The following is a 20,198-nucleotide window of genomic DNA, read 5'->3' on the forward strand; positions in this document are numbered from 1 at the left end:
CCCACCTCAAAAGATAGCGTGGGAGCAACTAAAGAATACAGCCCTCTTCAGTCTCTGGCCTCCACCCATGTACACGCATGTGCATGTCTCCTTCCCCCAAGTGCACACACACAGACATGCACACAGGAGACAGACAAGGTCTGGAGGGATGCGGTTCCTTTCCTCACTGAGGTACGGAAAGTGTTCTAAGCTGGAGACCAGACCCCTATGGCCTAAACTGGAGACAGTGCGTCACCCCTGTGGGCTACCAAGCCTGTAAGGCCCTGCCTAGTTTAGTTCTGTTGTCTCTAGTGAGTTCTTGTTGAGATCCAGAGTTGGAAGCCGGTAATGGAACAAAAAGAAGACCTTGTATTGACTTCACAGAAGCCCTGTGCTGTTCTTTTCCACTTTAGGATGGTGTTGACCACTCACCTGACTGTGGTCTGACTGGGGCTCTTGTGGGGTGGCAATGAGGAATGAGGTCGGGTGGACAGGATTGCCGTAAGAACCAAGGAAAAGCAACAGCAGACCTTTGGAGCTGGTGGTAGTTTGTGTGCCTAGGGGCCTCCCCCCTAAAGGCCTTTGCTTCCTCCTGCCTTCTGTGCCCACTTGTCTGTCTGCCTCCTCTGCGGCTGCTTTTACCTTAGCAGTACTCAAATGACGTCACTATGAGTAAAGCTTTGAAAACAATGGGTTCTCTCTCTTGCTAGGGGTAAAATGTTTGAAGCCCATGACCATGACACTGGATTGCAGATCGGCTTGCTCAGAACTCAGGCCCCTTCTAGCCCAGGCATCCCTCTCAAGGTAGTGAGAGTGGCTGGCGTAGGCCCAAAGTCAGAGAAGCAGGGAGTGGCTGCGATTGTGGCAAACTAGAAACAGGGAGGAAAGCATTGCCTAGCTGGCCATGTGCTCCTGCAGGCCTATGGTAAGGCTAGCAACGCTGCACCTAGGCCCTTCATGGCAGGCTGAGAATCTGTTTTTAATATGAAGTTTTCTGACTGAAGAAAATGGAACAGCGTGAAGTTCAAATAAGAAGCGTCTAGCTAGTCTAGCTGCAGATAGTGTGCAGCCTCTATAATCTAGAGGCCTGATCTTTTAGTTTTCTCTTCTCCTTCCTTTCTCTCTCTGTTTCTAGTCCTGAAAATGGAATATGATTTACCCAATACATTGTGGGACAGATTGTGTCAAAGGACAAATCTATGGCTTGGTTGAACATAATTCAGGTTGCCACTCTTAGTCCTAAAAGGGCTGCCTAGGAGTCACCCTTTCTTCTGAAGCCCGGTTTGGGCCAAGTTCTATTTCAGAGACTGACATGGCAAACTCTACAGGGGGTATGCTTAATAAAGAATTAGATAGCACCCCCCACCAAATGAGTGCTTAAATGGCTTGATCTATGCTTAATGCTCCCAGCAAGACTCTGTTTCTTAGTTAGAAAAGGCAGTGCTCACTACACATACATACACATACAATACATATACATACACATACATATACATACACATACATACACATATATATTTATATATTTGCAAAGCGACAAGCATGAGAGAATGGCATTAGAGAAGTCCTGATCTACATCAAAATCCTGGCTTCTCCTTTTAAGAAGATTCTGTTTACAAAATTGGCGGCACTAATTGGGTGTGGTGTGGATAATCCCATCATTCAGAAGGTAGAGGAAGGGGAACCAGGAGCTCAAAGTCACCCTAGGTTAAGGGAGTTGGACACCAGCCTAGACTTTGAGAGCGCTGCCTCAGCAAACAAGTAAGCAAGCCAGCAAACTTAAATTAGCAAAACTTCAGGTTAAAACCTCGTGAAAACTTTCTCCCAATCTTTGGATATTTTTTTTCTCAACCGCTCCCCTTTTCCTTCCCAGGAAGATGCTTTGTCCACAGGGCAGAGTGTCTCCTCTCATCCTTGGACAGGTCTAGTAATTAGTTCCCACCCCCCTTCCACCATTGTGCAGTGCTCTTCTCATCAGAGACTTGGGGTCAGAGGCAACATGGGATGAATTTATTCATAGATCTATTCCCACAGTATATACCATGGGCATACTGTGTGCCTGGCACTGGTCTAGGAACTTGGACAATTACCATCGGTGAACAGAAGGGATGATTTTTAGGTAGTTGTCTATGTAGATAGGTGGGAAGGAAAATTAACTTATGTGATATATAATATATTGCAAGGTAATGGGCGCTAAAGGGGAAAAGGGGTGGAGTGAAGGGCATTGGGAAAAAGGAATGGGTTGCAATTTTATTTGTATTGAGGCAGACTTTCCTTATACAGCCTAGGCTGACCTGGAACTTGAGGTTCTCTGGCTACTGCTTCCTCGTGCTCTGTTTACAGGCAGATAGAATAAAGTAGGTCTCCCTGAACAAAGAGCTGTAGGAGAGGAGCCCTGGAGAGGGAAATGCCAGTCTCAAGGCTATCCTTTCCCCACGGTAGGGATAACAGTAACAACAGCTTTCTGTCCTGTGAGTTCCTGTAGAGATTCTCCGGACGTCCTCAGCGTGTATTCCTTACATCCTTATCAGTGAACTTGAGATAGCTATTATTTATTCCTATTTCAAAGGAGTAAACTGAGGTCCAGCGGTTCTTCAGTAATGGGATGCTATTCTGAGGCTAGGATGGAGGTGATGGTGTACATCCCTGGCCTTGGAGCTGCAGGCTTTTGGGCTTTCTCCTTTTCCTCCTCCTGGCCTTTCTTCCTGTTTCTCCTACTTTTTTGTTTTGCTTTGAGACTGGTTCTCTCCATGTAGCCCAGAAATGTAGACCATGCTGACTTTGACCTTGCAGAGATCCACTTCCGGAGTGCCGGACTTAAAGGCCTCTGCTACCATGTTGGCCAGACCAGCTTTTGCTTCTTGATCACTGCCTATTCCCCAGGCTAAATGTCTCCTGCACTGTGCTGCGCCTTCGCTGCTATGGAGAAGATTCTTAGAGCAAGATTTAAGGGCCTTCTGTCCATCTTGGGGGTTCTTTTCAGAATCCTTTAGATTTCTCTACTATCCCTGGGGCTCATAGCCTCCTCTACACACAGAGCTTAACACAAAGACTTCATAGGGTTACAGTGACCAAAGCAAACTCATACTTAGTTTTAACCAAAAAAGGGCACATACATCTTTTCCTTCATTGAATGTCACTGTGGTTTTAAAGTTTACATGTTAATAGAAGGTTGGGCAGTGCTTTTAAAAGTAGTTCCCACTAAACCACAGGGTCACTTATGCTAACAAGGAGTCCTACAATCAGCTGCATAAGAGAATTTTCTTTTTTTGAGACTAGGGCTTATATAACCCAGGGTGGAATAGAACTCACTGTGTAGAGCACTATGTCCTTCCTAAACTTTTGGTCTTCCTACCTCTACCTCCAAAGTGTGGCAGTGATTCTCAACCATCCTGACACTGCGACCCTTTAATACAGTTCCTCACGCTGTGGTGACCCTCCAACCATAAAATTATTTTTGTTGCTACTTCATAACTGCAATTTTGCTACTGTTATGAATCATAATGTAAATATCTAATATGTAGGGTTTCTGATATGTGACCCCCAGAGGGGTCATGACCCATAGGTTGAGTAACGCTGTGCTAGGATCAGGAATGCTCCACCATTAGCTCAAATTCTTAGCGCCTCCCAAACAACAACAACAAACAACAAAAAATAATTTTAGTGTTTTCAAATTTTCAAATTGGTTGTTTTCTGTGGTTTCAATTCTGAAGACCTGTTGTGTTCGCGAAACCTTCGCCTGGAAAGATAATCCCAGATCTTTAAACTCGTTTTGCAATATTAAGGAAGAGACGCAAACAAGTGTGGAACCTGTTTGAGAACCTTTCCTTAAAACAGAGTCGCGCGTGCGTGCTCCAAAGCAACAAAACCCTCTCTGTCTCAGGAATGTTCTGCAGACCTCCGCTCCTTTTTTATCTGGTTGCACAAACACCTCTGGGCTCCTCAGCAGTTTCTTTTCGCGAGGTTAGCAGTGGGAGGTCAATCTCGTGGGTAAGCGAAAGGTATCTCGGAGTTCCTTGACTTGCAGCATCCTCCCCTGCTTTTTAGGACCACGAGCTTAGATTTCCTAAAATTGTTGAGGTGAATTTCAGCACAGGGTCCCCCCCCCGCCTCCCCTTGTTGCTGGAGAGGAGGCGTGGGACGGGGTGAAGCGAGGCGGGGGCGTAGGAGAGAAACTAGAGCGATGTGCACCGGACAGGAAAAGTGGGAGGAGGTGGGGGGAGGAGAGGAGGCGGCCGTAAATTGAGAGAGAGGAGGGAAACAGTCACCAGTCACTCCGGGAACTACTCCGGAGAGGAACCCAGGCTGTACGCCACCAGGCGGAGGGCAGAACTGGGAGAGGACCCAGGAGGGGAGAGCTAGGCGAAAACCATTCAGATCGCTTGTTTCTCTCCAGCGAGAAAACTTTCCCTGGAACGCCGGAAACTTTTTCCTGCGCGCGCAGTGTCTGAAACGGAGGCGAGCGGCGGCGGTGCGCATCTCGAATCGGGTGACTCACGCCGGGGACCCCAAGGGGGTGAGTGGGGAAGTCCCTGGAGGGCCTGGAGTCATCCGTTCTGCAACTTTACAGGCTTGGAAAACAACTCGGCTGGCGTGATCTGAGGGTGGGAACGGGGGCCAGAGGAGGCTCCGCTTGATTAAGGAGCCTCCGCACTGGACGCCGAGGGTGGAGAGATCGACCACCAAGAAGTGGATAAGGAAGGGGCAGGCCACCCTTGGCTTAGTGTGAGCGAGGAAGCTTAGTGTGAGTGAATGACTCTGGGGAGATGCTGCTGATCAGGGGAGACCCATAGCGAGATAGGAGGCAGAAAAGAGTACATGTGTCTGCTTCATCCTCCCACGGCCCGAGGGGCAGATCTAAAGAGCCACGGGTGCTTAGGGGGAGACACAGACACGAAGCCGACCCTCCCACTCGTCCCCTTCTTTCCTGGAGGGGGCCTGGGAGCACAAGGTGGCCACTTAGTTGCATGCGCTGTGCAGGTCACTATAGCTAGGGGACAGCCCGCCAGAGACCTGGCCCCTGGTGGCGGGAAACTATGGACAGCTCGCTGCGGTTTAGCGCTGGGCGCCCGCGGTGTCCCCTTTCCGCTTCGTCTTTCGCGCCCGCGGGGCGTTGGGCTGGGATTTCCTCCACGCGCCTCGTGTATGCGCGCACTGCGCGTTTTTGCGCGCAGGGGGCGCTGTGGGACCCGCGCCTCGCAGCAAGACTTGGTTCCCAGGGCTCGCGCCCAGTCTTCCCTGGACTGTAACGGGGACCAGGTGTGCTTGAGAAGTGTCCTTTATGGATAGATTCTAGGGTGCCACCTTCGTGGGCAGTAGGGGATCACATGCCACCGCCGCCTCTTCCTCCGCGGTGCCAGAAGCCCGCGTTTTGCTTGTCAGCAGTAAAGTGGAGAGTATTTATAGACGCCACTGCAATCCTGCGGTGTGCAAGGTTTCAATTACTGCGCTGCGTCGCGCCCAAGACGAGATGCTTACGCGCCTCGGCTAGCTGCAAGTCTGCTGCGGAGACCCGCATGGAAAAAAAATCTCCAGGCATCCAAACTTGGAGTTTTGGAATCCTTCCCCAGGAGACACATGCAAATTCAGAAAGTCATGATAAGGAGAACAACAGCCCAGGACAATCATCCTGTCAGCCTCTTTCCCCACCCCCTCTGCCGTCTTCCAGCATGGCATCCGTCAGCCTTCGAGACTACGCCTTTGACTGTCTACTAGTGATATTGACCACTTAAGGTTTGAAGTAATAGTATTTCTTCCCCCGCATACTGCAAAAGGTCAGTGTTAGATCTGCTAAATTACTCTGGAGATAGAAGGCGCTGTGGACTGATAACACCAAGCTGCAAGAAAATCAGGATAGAAATGAAGCTTATGGAAATCAGTGTAGCCACATTTTAAAATTAGCCCCTAGTAAGGTTCCTTCTACACCTGGAGAGAGTATGGTGGTCTACCAGGTGGCACTGGGCAGAGGATTCCACTCATTACAATACTGGGAAAGGACCCGCGTGGCCGTGGAGAGTAGTCTCTGTGGCATGTTGCCTTCCACAGAAGGCAAGCAATGGTTGACCAGGCTACCAAGCTGTCTCTGGTTTCTCCAAACGCACGTGTTATTCTAGTTTTTTTAAATGCCCTTCTAACAACTGGACCCATTAATGTGTAGAAAGAAAGCTGGTAGTAGAAATAAGCCTGCTTACATTGGGTCTAACCTGAGTGTAGCCAGTTTCTGAAGCATAGAAGTGCGTTTCTTTCAGTTCTTAGACTGCCATGGGTGTGTATTTATTTCAATGCGTGGTGACTTTAGCAGTTATCTTTAATGCTGAAACGTTAAGAAAAACCTGCTTTTTGCCAGGCAGTGGTGGCACATGCCCTTAGTCCCAGCACTCGGGAGGCAGAAGCAGGCAGATCTCTGTGAGTTCAAGGCTAGCCTGGTCTACAAAGTGAGTTCCAGGACAGCCAGGGCTGTTGAACAGAGAAACCTTGTCTCAAAACAAAACAAAACAAAAAAAGCTTCCTCCCCAAACAAAACCTCCTTCTGAAAATGGGGGAAACTAGATTAGGTTTGGGTGCCGGAGATGTCTTCCCCTTCTGTGGGATGTTCACTACAATTAGTTACATTTGTGTGTGTGTGTGTGTGTGTGTGTGTGTGTGTGTGCGTAGAAGCCAGAGGTCAATGTCAGTGTCTTCCTCAGTTGATTTCTATTTTGTGTTTTGAGTCAGGCTCTCTCACTGATTTTGCTAATTGGCTGGCAAGCAAGCCCCTGGGATCTCCCTCTGTGCAGCTGCCCCAGTGCAAGCAAGCCTTCAGGTCTGGCTTTTTACACGAGTTCTGGGAATTCACATTTGGGTACTCAGGCTTGTGTGGCAATGGAGCTGTTTCCCTGGCTGGGTTGTTGGTTTTTTTTTTTTAAATGGCGTAGAGCACACAATTTCTGAAAACGTCCTTCATCTGGTCCTAGAGCACCATTGCAATGTCTCCCTGAGAACTCCACTGAGAGAACTTACCTGGATGTTCTACCCTCAGCTTACTCATTAACTTAGTGCGTGTTCAACGTTTAATCCACACATCGGGAGAAGGTACAACTTGTGAACCTTCAGCTCTGTTCACATTCCTCTGTCCTGGTGATGTGAATGTGCGTGCCTCTGAAACAGCCCTTGTACCAGGTGAAACGAATGCAAAGCCTTTTCCGAACTGCAGACTTTCTCTCTTTAGTCCTTTTTGCAGAACCAGCTCAGCATAGGATTGATTTGAGGACTAGTATGTGCATCTCTGTGAGTGAATTCTTACAATGCCTGTGTCTTCCAAAGACTTGGTCTGTAGAGCTACCTGCCTCTATGCAAGCTGTAAATATGTTAGAGGCAGTGCTTATAGATAATGCTCATTTCCTTACAGAACAAAGTGAATTAATACCTCTGTTGCTGAGATTTGAAGGGAAGATGTTTTGTGTGCCCTGTCCAGGATTCAGGGTACTCTAGTAAGCAGAAGGCCTTGCTTTTATAAAGGAAGATGCCACATTGTCGTCAAGAAGGGGAGTGGGGACGTAGCTGGCACAAACAGTGACAAGCTGTCAGAGATCAGCTTGAGATAATTCACATTTTGGCAAACTCCCAAATTCTCAAGATGGTTGTAGTAGTTTACACGGAAGTTTCTGCATCAGAAGTCAGTGTTCCAGCTACACGGGGAATCTCCAGTTGGGGGAAGAGGCGGTTGTAGTACTCTTGGCCTCAGGGGGATAGGCCCGTGGAAGGAAAGGGATATAGAGTGAATATAGAGAATAACACTATGCTGGTTTGGGAAGGAGTGGCCCTTGGTCACAGCGCCAAATAAATAAGACTTGGTGAATGACATACTGGATGCAGTTCTCAGAGGGGGAGCAGTGGGAAAGTATGTCCCCCACCTCCTGGGAGTGCCTTTTGTTATTCTGCGCCAGCTTATAGGCTGTAGATGTAAGGGAGCCCGTGAGACCTGTTTCCATTTTAATTGGACTTGGCCCTTTGAGCTCACAGTCACTCAATCGCTCTTTAAATATTCTTTTCTTATGCTTTGCCAGTTTATAGCCTTTGTAGATCAATGCTTGGGTTTCATTTAGGAGAGAGAGAAAGAGGGGGGAAAAAGCCCAGAGGTTAGTGATTACCAAATTGGATTAAGTTCTGTCTAGCAGCGTTTAAAGAAATGCTGCTTGCTCTCTAATTACCATTAACGAGGAATTTAAACACTCTATTAAATAGAAGCTGGCTTAAAAAAAACCCTGCAGTATTTTTAACTGTAACTTATCCTAGAATTTTAGAAGTTTTTATATAGTATATAAACTTATAGAGATATGTATCTCTCTCTATCCAAGCCTTACATTTCTGTAGTAGACAATGCATGACATTGTTATAAAAATCAGAAGTTCATGGCCATGTTCAGCCAGTTTCAGCAGCCTCTGGAGAACCCAGTTCACTGAGGTAGCCTAGAAGTTTGGTGGAGAAGACTCCTCCTCTTGACTGTGGTCTATGGGAGGACCTGGCAAACACACGCCCTGCTGCTGTCCAGCGTAATTACATGTGCCGTATACTTTGCGTGTGATTATGCTTTACATCGGATTGTATATTTCCTCATGCCTTTCTCTGTTCTCCCAAGCTCCCTTCTCGGTCCTGAGGTATCAGGAGAAGAACCTCACGTCTGCACTCAGGTTCTCTCGCGCATCAGCAATGCCTCCTCCTCTCTCTTCTCTTCATACTTTACAGAGCTTTTTTTCCAACCTTGCTGATGCTCTTGACACTGGCTGAGTTCTTGGTTTTGTGGAAGGAGCTGGGTTGCTCGCAAATTTTGGGTTAAAAAAAGGACTGTATTGGGTGCCGTTGTCTGTTTGGACCGTTGGGATATGCGTCAGTTCAAGCAGAGCCTGCAACAATAGCTAAAGGTTGTTGTTTCTCCTTGCTCAGAACTGGGACACAGTTCTACCTCTGGCTCTGAAATGTGTCTGTATTAACCTGCTCTGAGCGGTTTCAGACCCTGTCACAACCTGCTTCTGACCTCAGCAGCGCAGCTCCTCGGGGTAAACTCTTTCATATTTGCTGTTGAGTGCTTCAGACATCCTTTGCAAGTGACTCATCGTCCTCTCCCGGGTGTCTCCAGGAGACCAAGTCAACTTCTGCAGGCGTTTGGAGAACTCTGAAGCTCTAGGAAGCTGTCTTCCTCCTCCCCTTGGAGCCCTGAGACTATTTTACTTGTGATATCTGCAGACAAAATTAATGGGTGTTATTTAAAATTATTTTTTAAAATTCACCTACCAGCAGGATAATAGATGTCTCAGAAAAACCCTCACAGGATGCCCTTTTACACACACGCACACACACACACACACACACACACACACTCCCCAAAGGTCAGTTTTAATGTAGAGTTGTTACCTGAGCCCACTGTTAGCCTTTACTGGCACTGGGGAGACCACACGGGCTGGGGACGTGAGGTTGGGAATCTGACTGAGTCTCTGCCTTGAGAGACTCTGATCACAGCATGCTATCTTCTCAGTCTTCACTTTTGCTGTCTACAAGTCTTGTAAAACTGACCTACTCCAAAGTGTCATCCAGGATGGCCATGTTCAAAGTGCACACAAATCTGTTGTGTGGTACTATTCCTGAGAAGATGTGCACAGATGTCTCTTCACACCACATAGGGGACCAGTGACAGAGCAAACTAATGATGCCTCCAAAGTTCAAATTGGTGAACCAGTGAGGGTTTTCCCCCCTCCGAGACAGGGTTTCTTTGTAGCTTTGGAGCCTCTCCTGGAACTAGCTCTTGTAGACTAGGCTGGCCTCGAATTTACAAAGATCTGCCTGCCTCTCCCTCCCAAGTGCTAGGATTAAAGGTGTGCGCTGCCACTGCCCAGATGAACCAATGAGTTTTTTGTGGTTACTCACAGCATGGAAGACTCAACAGTTGTATCGCTAAAAGCCTAGCCCAGTGTGGGGAACTTTGGATCTCTCTGCATGACATTCAGGCAGATGGACAGGCTGGACTGTCTCTGATGTTGAGCAGTCTTCCTTGGTAATCTAAGTTTGTTGGGGTGGCTGGGCCTTGTGAATCTAATGAGTTTCAGTAACTTCCTAAGACTTGGAAGTTGCTTATTTCTTGCATCTTGGTGAGCCCCTCTCCTTGATGGGATGTTTTAATTCATAAGAAATTGCTACATAGCAGGGTCATAAGGAAATCCCATGAAACTACAGTCTGTGGACCCAGTGGGTCTACATGGGTCTACCCACGCCAGGGTGCTATTGGTCAGAACACAGTGTTTGTGCCCAGATACTAGGGTTTGAGCAGGGTTTCTCCTCCTTGGCTCTACTGACATTTTGAGCTGCAGAGTTTTTGTGGTGTTGTGAGATGGCCTCTGTCTACTAGATAGATACTCATGGTGTCCTCTGCCCTGAGCCCCACAGTGGTAACAATCCATTCATGCTGACTGTCTCCTAGGGAAACAGGAGACTGTCACTTTGGTTGAGAATGTTGGCCTAGCCCTATGTTATCGATGCTAGTGTATACCAGAGTCATCTGGCATAACCAGTGCCAAGCCTCAGGGTTTCAAAATCCAGAAATGGGCCCCAGAATCTGTCTGCTGTTATCCTTCGCTTCTGATACTGTTCTTGGTTTCAGTTAACTACAGCTACTATAAAAATGTTAAATGGGAAATTCACCAAAGAAATAATTCATGTTTAAATTATATCCTATTCTGATATATCATGAAGTCTATGCTGTTCTGTGATTTGCTGCTTGGGCGAATCATGCCTGGGTGCAGTGTGCTCCCCTCGTGTGCACTACCTGCCTGTTAGTGACTGATCAGCTGTCAAAGGGATCAGATCCACTGTTACTGTATTGTAGGGCTAGTGTTCCAGTAACCCTTTTACTTAATAATGAACACTAACTACAAATCTTTAACAGAGTATGTTATTATTCTATTTTTGTCAGTCTCTTTGTTCACTTTATAATTAAACTATCTTAGGTGTAGGGTTGGTGTTGTGAACTTGACAGAATTTAGAATCACCTGGGAGATGTGCCTCTGGGCACATTTGTGAGGCATAACCTTGATTGTCATAATTGAGGTAAGCAGATCTGCCCACTATATGTGGTACCATCCCCTGGCTGGGATCCTAAGCTGTTTAAACAAAATGGGAGCTGAGCAGTGGCCTGCGTTCATCACTCTCTCTTCCTGTCCTGTATCTCTGTGGATACAATGTAGTCAGCTTCTTCAGCCTCCTGCTGCCTTCCCATCCCCATCATGGTGGGTTGTAGAATAAATCCTCTCTTCCATATGGTGCTATATTGTAGCAACCGGAAAAGAAACTAAGATGATAGATTATGTGTATGTAGAAAAAAAACCATGAAATACATAAAGTTCATCACACTTTGTAGATTGAGGAATTCACTGGCGGTGTTGAAATGCACTCTGCAGATGATGGGGATGACTGGATGGTACAGATGTTAGGACTGAGCTATGACGCTGTAGCAGTGGACCTCAAGTATGTCGCTGAAATGCTCAGAGCCTCCCCCTCCCAGGAAAGGGCTTGAGTTACTCATGTGCCGTGCAGATGTGAGCAGGCATTGTACTGCTGCCGACCTCTGGAGTTGTGGTTCAGTGTTGGTTTGATTGCCGTATTGCTGTATTTGGTTTTACTCAGTCCTGTGTTCATTTTCTCTCAGACAGGCCTACCTCAACAACCAGTACAAGACTTCTCTACACTGCCCCTTTAAGCTGCTGCGGCTGAGAACTGGGCACACTTCTCTACACACTCAAAACTCACAGGTTTCAAGCTGGGAGAGTTGATGCATGAGCTTTCCAGCTTTTCTGGAAAGGGTGTTTGTAGTAGTGCACAGTGTAGTGCAGAACTTTGTAGGCAGGGCCCAGAAAAGCTCGAGTTCAGGGTCAATCTAGACTACATGCTGAGACCCTGTCTCTGAAAAGCAACCCTCAATACGAGAGAGACAGACAGACGGATGTGCGCTTTATTTTGCCACAGTCTTGCTTATAATCTTACTGCATTCCTGACTTTGAACATTACTGATTTTGCCCTTTGGGAAGGAGGTCCTATCCTTTTTGTTAGTCATGACCAATTAGTCTTTTCTTTTCTTTTCTTATTGTTACTAGGCTGCACATATGAATTGTCTTTACAGCCAGCAGTAGGTATTGGATGTGGTGCAATGCCACCCATCCTTGTCTCACAGAGACAGCATTGTCTGCTCTCAGGGCTTCTAAAGGTCTTACTATCTTATCTACCCTGGGGCGGTGGTGGTGCAAGCCTTTAATCCCAGAACCCCAGAGGCAAAGGCAGAAGAATTTGAGTTCAAAGCCAGCCAGGTCTACAGAGTGAGTTCTAGGACAGCCAGGTCTACACAGAGAAACCCTGACACAGAAGACAAACAAACAAAAAACTACAAAACAAAAACGTCTTACCAAAAGTTTGTCTTCCTTTCTCAAAGTCTCCTTTTCCATGCTTAGTTTCCACACTCCAGAGTCCTGGGCAAGGACTGGGGAACCCGTAGTTTTCAGCTGGCCTTTGATGGGTCTAGCCTTGTCATTTCCGAATGTAATCTAACATTCTGCCTTTGGTTGTCCAGACTGACCATCTTCAGCTGTAACCTTGGTGCCTGTCGCAATGATAGTACTACTTTTGGATGTTTGCTGACAGACCCTGAGCTCCCTGAGGGTAGTTCCTTTAGTCTTCTTTATGGGCAAATGGCTTCTCTGCTTAGGTCCTGGCACACACTCGACTGTGGTCGAGGTACAGAAACTTTGGCCAACTTGTGACTTCTGTGAAATGATTGCATTTGCAGTAACTCTGCTCCTGACTTATTACCTGGGGAGTTTGTTTTCTCCTCACCCCTTCTCCTAGGAAAAAGCATTTTATCTCTGAGAGAAGACCTACTTTTCAAGGAACAGCACATTTAACACGAAGCACATTTCCCGGCACTTCAAAGTGCCGCTGGCTGCCAGGCAGTAGTGTTTGACCGCTCCTTCACCCATCAGTGTTTTATATGTATTATGTGTCAGAAATGTAATTGCTCCTTAATGGTGCGTCTCAGCTACTGCCTGCGTCTAGACTTTCTGGCTTACCAGTGAGTAGGCACTGCAGAACCACTGTGGGTGACATTCATGGGCCACACCCAAGCCACGTGCATCCCAAGAAAATTGATGTTTAAGTGGGGACGTCAAGGTGAATAAATAGGAAGTGTGGTATTTCCCACAGTTTCGCTTAACTTGCACCAAAGAAGGGGGGTTTTGTTGTAATTATACAGTGGGTTTCTGGTCCAAGTAGTAATGTCATATAGTTACTTGTAGGTGAAACTTAATTACCAGTGTCCTCGGTCCTCCAGATAATTAGTGACCTCTGCTGAGTTGAGGTCAAGCCCTGAACTTGTATCCTGTTTGCTCAGATGTAGAAGAGTATCCAAATTTGGACTTCTAGATTCTAAGTTTGGTTGCCAGGGAGCTCTGAGGAAGTTGCTCATCTTTCTTCTGGGGCCTTTTTCATCTTATTTGTGGGACCCAGTGTCTGTCCCTTAGCCTTTTGCATCCTTAGAGGTTTCCATGTTGGTTTTGGTTTGTTCATTTTTGAGATAGGGTCTCACAGTGTAGCACACACTGACTTGAACCTCCCGGGGTTCAGATTACAGATGTGAGCCACCCCACAGACTTTCTAACACTGGTCCTTAGGAAGATGAATGTGCTCCGCTGTGCAATCTACATCCTTTCCCTGCTAGGTCTGCAAGTGCCACTGGCCAATAAACTGACCCAAAATTCCTTGCCCTTGTGGTTCTGGTCCACAAGGTGCCGGTGAGTGGGAATGCCCAGATGGATATGTGCTGGATCATGACGAGGATTTTTCTGGCCCCTCTGTAATGCTCTCCCTGGGGACTTAGAAAATTCCTTTTCCTCACCCATTTAAAAGTGTGTGGTACCCAGTGCTGTGCTCAGTAACAGGTGGCGGTGGAAGAAGACAGGTGGGGCCCTTGCAAGGAAGGACTTTTATCCTTTCAGGGCTGGTCAGATTCACAAAGAACGATTGGTACAAAGACGGTGGCTTGCCAAGGGCTCTGGAGAAGCAAGGTCTCCTCCTGGGAGGGAGAAAGACGAGGTAGGAAAGGTGATGCTCACAGGGAAAGTGAAGGGTGGTGTCCAGCTTCTTGGCAGCCTGTGCAGCCAACGCATGCATGTGTAAAGCAGAGAGTTTGGGAGCCCAGACTCTGGGGCGTGTAGGATCGCTCTTTGGGACACTTTTATGAGTTTTCTGCTGTCGGGCATGTGAGTCTCCATGCCTCGGTCTCTTCATCTTACAACACAGGAATTATAAAATAGATAATAATCTAATAAAGCCAGCCTTTTTTATTTCGGTGGAAATTAATGATAATAATACATGCAGATTGAGGCCTGGCCCATCACAACCAGCCGTTAGTGATAATTAATATTAACCCAACCAGTAGTAATAATGGCAATACAATTTTCATGTTAGGCATTTTATTTGATGAAACAATTCCACCCTTTTTTTAATTGTCATTTTTTCTTTTTCTTCATCCTCCTCCTCCTCCTCTTCTTCTTTAATATTTGTTTATTTTTTTTTTCCAGACAGAGTTTCTCTGTGTAGCCCTGGCTGTCCTGGAACTCACTCTGTAGACCAGGCTGGCCTCAAACTCAGAGATCCACCTGCCTCTGCCTCTGCCTCTGCCTCTGCCTCTGCCTCTGCCTCTGCCTCTGCCTCCTCTGCCTCTGCCTCTGCCTCTGCCGGGATTAAAGGTGTGGGGCTGCCCCCACCCTCCCCCTCACACCACCTGACAACAACCCTACTGTAATAGTAGCCTTTCTGACCTGGTTTTCATGCAGTGTTCTTGGAGTGTGGATTTGGTTTCTTGCATTGGCTCGGAGGGTTTTGCTGTGCTGTATGTCTCTGTGATAGCTGGGGGGCTGCAGGCTCACCCTGTCTCCTTGAAAGAGAGAAAGAGGATACTGTGTTTCAGGGAAGGAGCAGATAGATGATGGGGTGATGAGCTCAGAGAAATGGAGACAAGCGAATCTGAAGAAGAGGTACTTTGGAGCCAATCATAGGCTGAAGCTGGCTGTGGCTGTGTTATGTTAGGGATTGAGTTCTTGTGGGAGGTCTATCCATGGTGCCTGCTGCTGACACCTCTGAGTAAGGTCAGCAAGTAGGAGACCACACAGCTAGCCAAGCAGGAGAAAATCCCGGCTCTGGGAGGACAAACCCTTAGTGAACCTTAAGTCAGCAGACATGGGAGGAAAATTCTGGTCAGAATGCTGCGGTCATAACTATGATGGGATGAAACGAAGACTTATACATTTGTTCTCTAAAGGACCCAGCCAGATTAGTAAGTTTGATAGGTGTCAGCTGTGAGAAATTCTTTGAAAAAAATCACATTAGAAGTATCTCAGGACTGGGAAGATGGCTCAGTGCAGACAAGGGGACCTGAGTTCAAATCCTCAACAGCTATGTAGAAAGCTATGTATGATTGACAATGTCTTTAATGCCGGCATTATAGGGAAGAGACAGGCAGATTCCAGGAGCTTGATAGCCAGCCACCCTAGCCAGAATGGCAAGCTTGCAACCCTGTGAGAGTCTGTCTTAGAGAAATAAGGTGGAGAGGGATAAAGGAAGGCCCAACTGTAGAGTTCTTCCTCTGTCATCTGCTTTCGTGTACATGAGTATACATTTACATAACCGTGCAAGCAAAACACACACACAACCATATGAGCACAGCACACACATCCACACACACACACACACACACACACACACACACACATTCTGGGAATGGTCAGGTAAAATTGGACTAATATCCCAGTGTCTCAAGCTGATTGCGTTGTGCAGTGACTGCTTTCTTTAAGCTGGGTAGGTGCTGTTTGAGTTTGACAAGTGGGTTTCCCCTTACTCACTGCCGTGGTCAGAGCTGTCCTGTTTTGGTCAGTGTGTGATGTATGGTGAAAAAAAAAAGTGGTGGCGGTGGGTGGGGGAGAAATCGCTTGATCTTTCCTTTTCTCTTCCATCAGCGAGTCCTCGGCCTCCAGGTCCTTCTCCACAGCAGCCCCGCTGTGGGAACCTGCTGAGTGAGCTGAGTGAGCAGGCAAATGTACGAATGGACTGGAATTGTTAGCCCTGGCTTGAGACCAAAAGCCAGCTTCTGGTTCTGAGCACCTTCTAAATACTGACTATGAGCAAATCACACACCCTTTCCTCTTATGTTTTTCTTTCTTTCAGGGCCATAGGAGCCACTGTTGGTGTCTGTGTCTATTTGAATCAAGAATCCAGGTTCACATTTCAAATTCAGAAAGTACAGAAGGGCATACAGAAAAGACACTTCCCTGGTGTTGGTGTGCCTGCCACCTGGCAGAAGCCCTAGTGGAGATGAGCATGATCACTATCTGGTCCAGGGTTCCATAGTCACTTTATGCTCTTAATTAAAATATGAAAATGCCCCCTGAGTTGTTCTGTGGCAACAGCAGAATGGTATACATGTAGCTGTGTGCGGCCTTCTTTCTTTCCATGCCTCCCTGGATAGCATCCATAAGTTCACAGTATCCCCAGTGGATGGGCTACCACAGGACACTTGAGGACATGGGCCTTTTAAGAGGCAACAATATTGGGCACTCACTCAAGCCAGGGAACCATCGGGCAGGTGCCACACTTAGAATGAATATGTGCTGGACGGATGGGAAAGCTGAGCAGTGTGTGTACTGTGAAGAGAGGCAGAACCGGAGATGTGACAGGGTGACAGGTGTGAGAGAGGGCTGAGGGTGACAGGGAACATGCCATTGCCCAGTGGTCTTGGCAGGGTGTTGTGCAGCAGCCTGGAGCTTTGCAGATGTAGACTCAGCCCCTTCACACATCGCCCAGCCTCAGGATAGCCCTGGCTCCGGGCGGTGATGTAGACCTGAGATGAGGAACAATTGGACCCTCCTTGAGGGGCCACTGTGGTCTGTGATGCCGCCGAGGGCCATGTGTGGGTCAGTGGTCCTGATGCAGCAGGGCTTCGGGCTGATGTCTGAGCCCTGTGATACCACCTAACACCATGTGGATATCCATGGTCTGTGCGGTGGCTTAAAGCCATGTTGGTGTCAGTGGGGCTATATTGATGTGAGTGGCCTGTACTGCGCCACCTGAGGTCATGGTGATATCTAGGTCCATGCTGCAGGCGAGGGTTGTGTCTGGGTTCTTACCTTACTGCAGCTGGCATCTTTGTCGATGTTGGTGGGTGCCCCCTGCACCCATGTTGATATCTCTGGTCTGTACAGCCCTCAGGGGTCATGTTGATGTGAGGCCTGCGATGCCACCTGAGGCCACAGTGGTGTCCACAGTCCAGGCTGCTGTCTAGGGCCAGGTCTGGGTCCTTGGCCTTACTGCAGCAGGGAGTAGGGGTCGGGTTGGGTGGGGGCAGTGTGTGTGGTCTGTGCTGTTGCAAGAAACCATGTGGAGGCCCATGATCCGTGCTTTCCCTGGGTATAAAGGGCAAGGAAGCTACTTTGGCAGTGATACCGATGACTGCAGACGCAGAAGGCTTCCGTGACATCCCCTACTCCCCCTCCAACACCTCTCAAAAGTAACAGCCTGAACAGGAAGTCCTTGAAGCTAACTCTTACAAAGTGTGATACGGATGCTGAAGTGTAGCCTCTCCACACTTCATGACTTCCGGTGGGGGTGCTGGAAGGGAAGGACTCAGTTCTATTTGGGGACAGGCCACAGAGAGTAAATAGATAACACAAATTGGACTGGAGTTTTTTTTCCCCTTTTTTTGTGGAGGGGAGGAGGTCACAAGGGCTGGGGGGTGTGCAGGAAAGACTGAGAAATGAATGTGATCAGGGTGTGTGATGTGAAATCCCCCCAAAGAGTCAGTAAGAATATGTTGGAAGAAAAAGTAACAATTTTGTACGTTTTACAAGGCCAGTTGTGTTAAGCCCACAAAGATGGCGAGGAGGGCCTTCTTGGGGGTGATGAGACCTAATCAAGGGATGAAGGGGAAAGAGAATGGGTTGAGCCTGAGAATGGGCTGGGGACACAGTGCGTGGGAAGGCCCCGGTGGGGAATGGAAGGTGATGGCGGAAGTGAGGTGAGCTAAGGGGTTGGCATGCACTGCCTGAAGGCAAGGGTGCTGGGTTTACTCTCCGAGCTGTGGGGAGTCTTAGAAGGTGTTGGTGTGACAGTGACTTAAATGGCACGAGTACCGTGCGTTCTTCATTGTTGGATTCTTGTCCCATCACACTCTCTCCTAAGTGTGCGACCTTAGACAGATTTGCTGTTGGACACCCCACATCCTTCTCTGTGTGATGGGGGTGGTAACAGAGCCTGTCTCCTGGTGACTGGAGGGCCAAGTGCAAGGGCTTCCACAAACGTTGGGGGTACACTGTGAAATATGTGGCACATTTTGATTTGGGTCAGTATAAGTGTCTAAGTGTCCTAGTGGGCTTCCTGTTGCTGTGATAAAGACCATGGCCAAAGGTAAGTTAGGAAGGAAAGGACATATTTCATCTTATAGATTATAGTCAGTCCATTGTGAAGGGGAAGTCAGGGGAGAAACCTGGAGGCGGAGCTGAAGGAGACCACAGAGGATTGCTGCTCATGTAAAGCTTATTCATGTATTGTTCAGTTTGTTTGCTTCTATACCCTAGGACCACCTGCCTGGGGTGGCGCTACCCACAGTGGAATGAGCCTTCCCAATCAACCGTCAATCAAGAAAATGCCCTACAAATTTGTTTACGAGCTCAGTCGACATTACCTCTTCCCAGACCACTCTAGCTTGTACCAAATAGACAAAATGCCAGCCAGCATGGCAGGTTTGGCTATCTCCAGACCACTGCTCCTCAGTCTTGTTTTTAAGAGGAGGGAGTACATCTGTGTGCGTACTGTCTGACAGGGACCCCCAGGAACTAGCTAGGCCATCCCCACCATCACTATAAAGTGATGTGGGGGAGGGGACGGGTCAGCGAGTTTCGATGATTGTGAGTGTAGGGCTGAGTCCCGGTGAGTCCTTGCCTTTCAGGGAGACACTGATGCCTGTGTTCAGGATGCAGGGCAGATGCTGCTGAGCTCTGGGAAGCATGTGAAGTGGGCTGTTTCTGTCTGCCTGGGAACTGGATTCTTCTCTTGTTCCTGGAGGTTACATCAGACTGGGTGGCTCTGTCTTTGACTCTTGTTTACACCGAAGTGGCTTTTTCCTGGAAGCCTCCAGCCATTACCAGCTCACACTTCTTTATTTTAAGCTGTTGTGTCATGATGCTACTTCCGTTTTCAGAGGCCAAGCTGAAGCCCTAGTGGACTTCATTTGCATGTGCCATTAAAATGCAACCCCTTGTATGGGTGCCTAGGGTCCCTGTATCATTCCCCCTACCAGAACCCTGTCCCCAAGCCAGCTCCTTAACCCTGACCTTATGCTTTGTGTCTCCATCCCCAGTCCCCCAGTCCCTATCTTGTTCCTATTTTCATACTCAATCTCTCCACCTCCATTCCTAGGCCCTGTTCTCGTTCCTAGTTCCTATTCGTATCCCTATCCCCACCTCTGCCCTCATGCATCCTACCTATCTCTGTGCCCTACCCTGCCCTCACACACACTCCCATCCTTATCTCCACCCTCATCCTCTTCCCCATCCCCATGTCCCCTACCCATCCTCAATCCCACCCTGTCCTTCTGCCCTACCCTCACCCTCAACCCCATTCCCATGCCTACTCCCCATCCCCATCTCTGTCTTTGTTCCCCTCCTCATCTCCACTCCCACTCCCTGCCTCGTGCATGCCATCCACAATCTGTTGTCTTGACCCCCAAACTCCAGCTCTGCCAGCTGTGGGGAGAAAGCATAGCAACAAATTCTTTTCCAAGAGTCCCATTGCGGACCTTGGGTGAAGAGCTTGGCAAAGAGACTAGGTGGGGCACCTAGAGAGCCCGGCCAGCGATGCCTCCCAGGGGCTCTGTGACCCTCATAGTTGCTTTGTCAACCCCACACCCCAGCTGTGTGCAGAATGGAAGTGGACCATTCACCAAATCTATCATTTAAAGCACTCTTACCTGACAGTTTAGGTAGCTTGGTCCTTCAGAAGAGAATCTGTTCAATGCAGAGACACTAGACTTGAGCTTCCTGTGATTGTGGTAGGGGTATGGACTGAGGTGATGTCCCCGCATTGAAGCTATAGCCACTGTGCCTCTGCACCTGTGTAAAGAGCATGATTCGTGGCCCTAGCCCAATTTATTAGTA

General features: G+C 48.1%; 1 protein-coding gene across 1 annotated transcript in view; it reads left to right on the forward strand.

The window, feature by feature from the left end:
* The first annotated feature begins 4,278 nt into the window (after window positions 1–4,278).
* Window positions 4,279–20,198, forward strand: part of Prr5l (proline rich 5 like) — an 84,715-nt gene continuing 68,795 nt past the window's right edge. Inside the window, exon 1 of the mRNA XM_038330617.1 lies at window positions 4,279–4,495. The gene's annotated coding sequence lies outside the window, so the exon portion shown is untranslated. The remainder of the gene's footprint in view (window positions 4,496–20,198) is intronic.

The sequence above is a fragment of the Arvicola amphibius genome, chromosome 5, assembly GCF_903992535.2.
Source record: "Arvicola amphibius chromosome 5, mArvAmp1.2, whole genome shotgun sequence".
NCBI lineage: Eukaryota > Metazoa > Chordata > Mammalia > Rodentia > Cricetidae > Arvicola > Arvicola amphibius.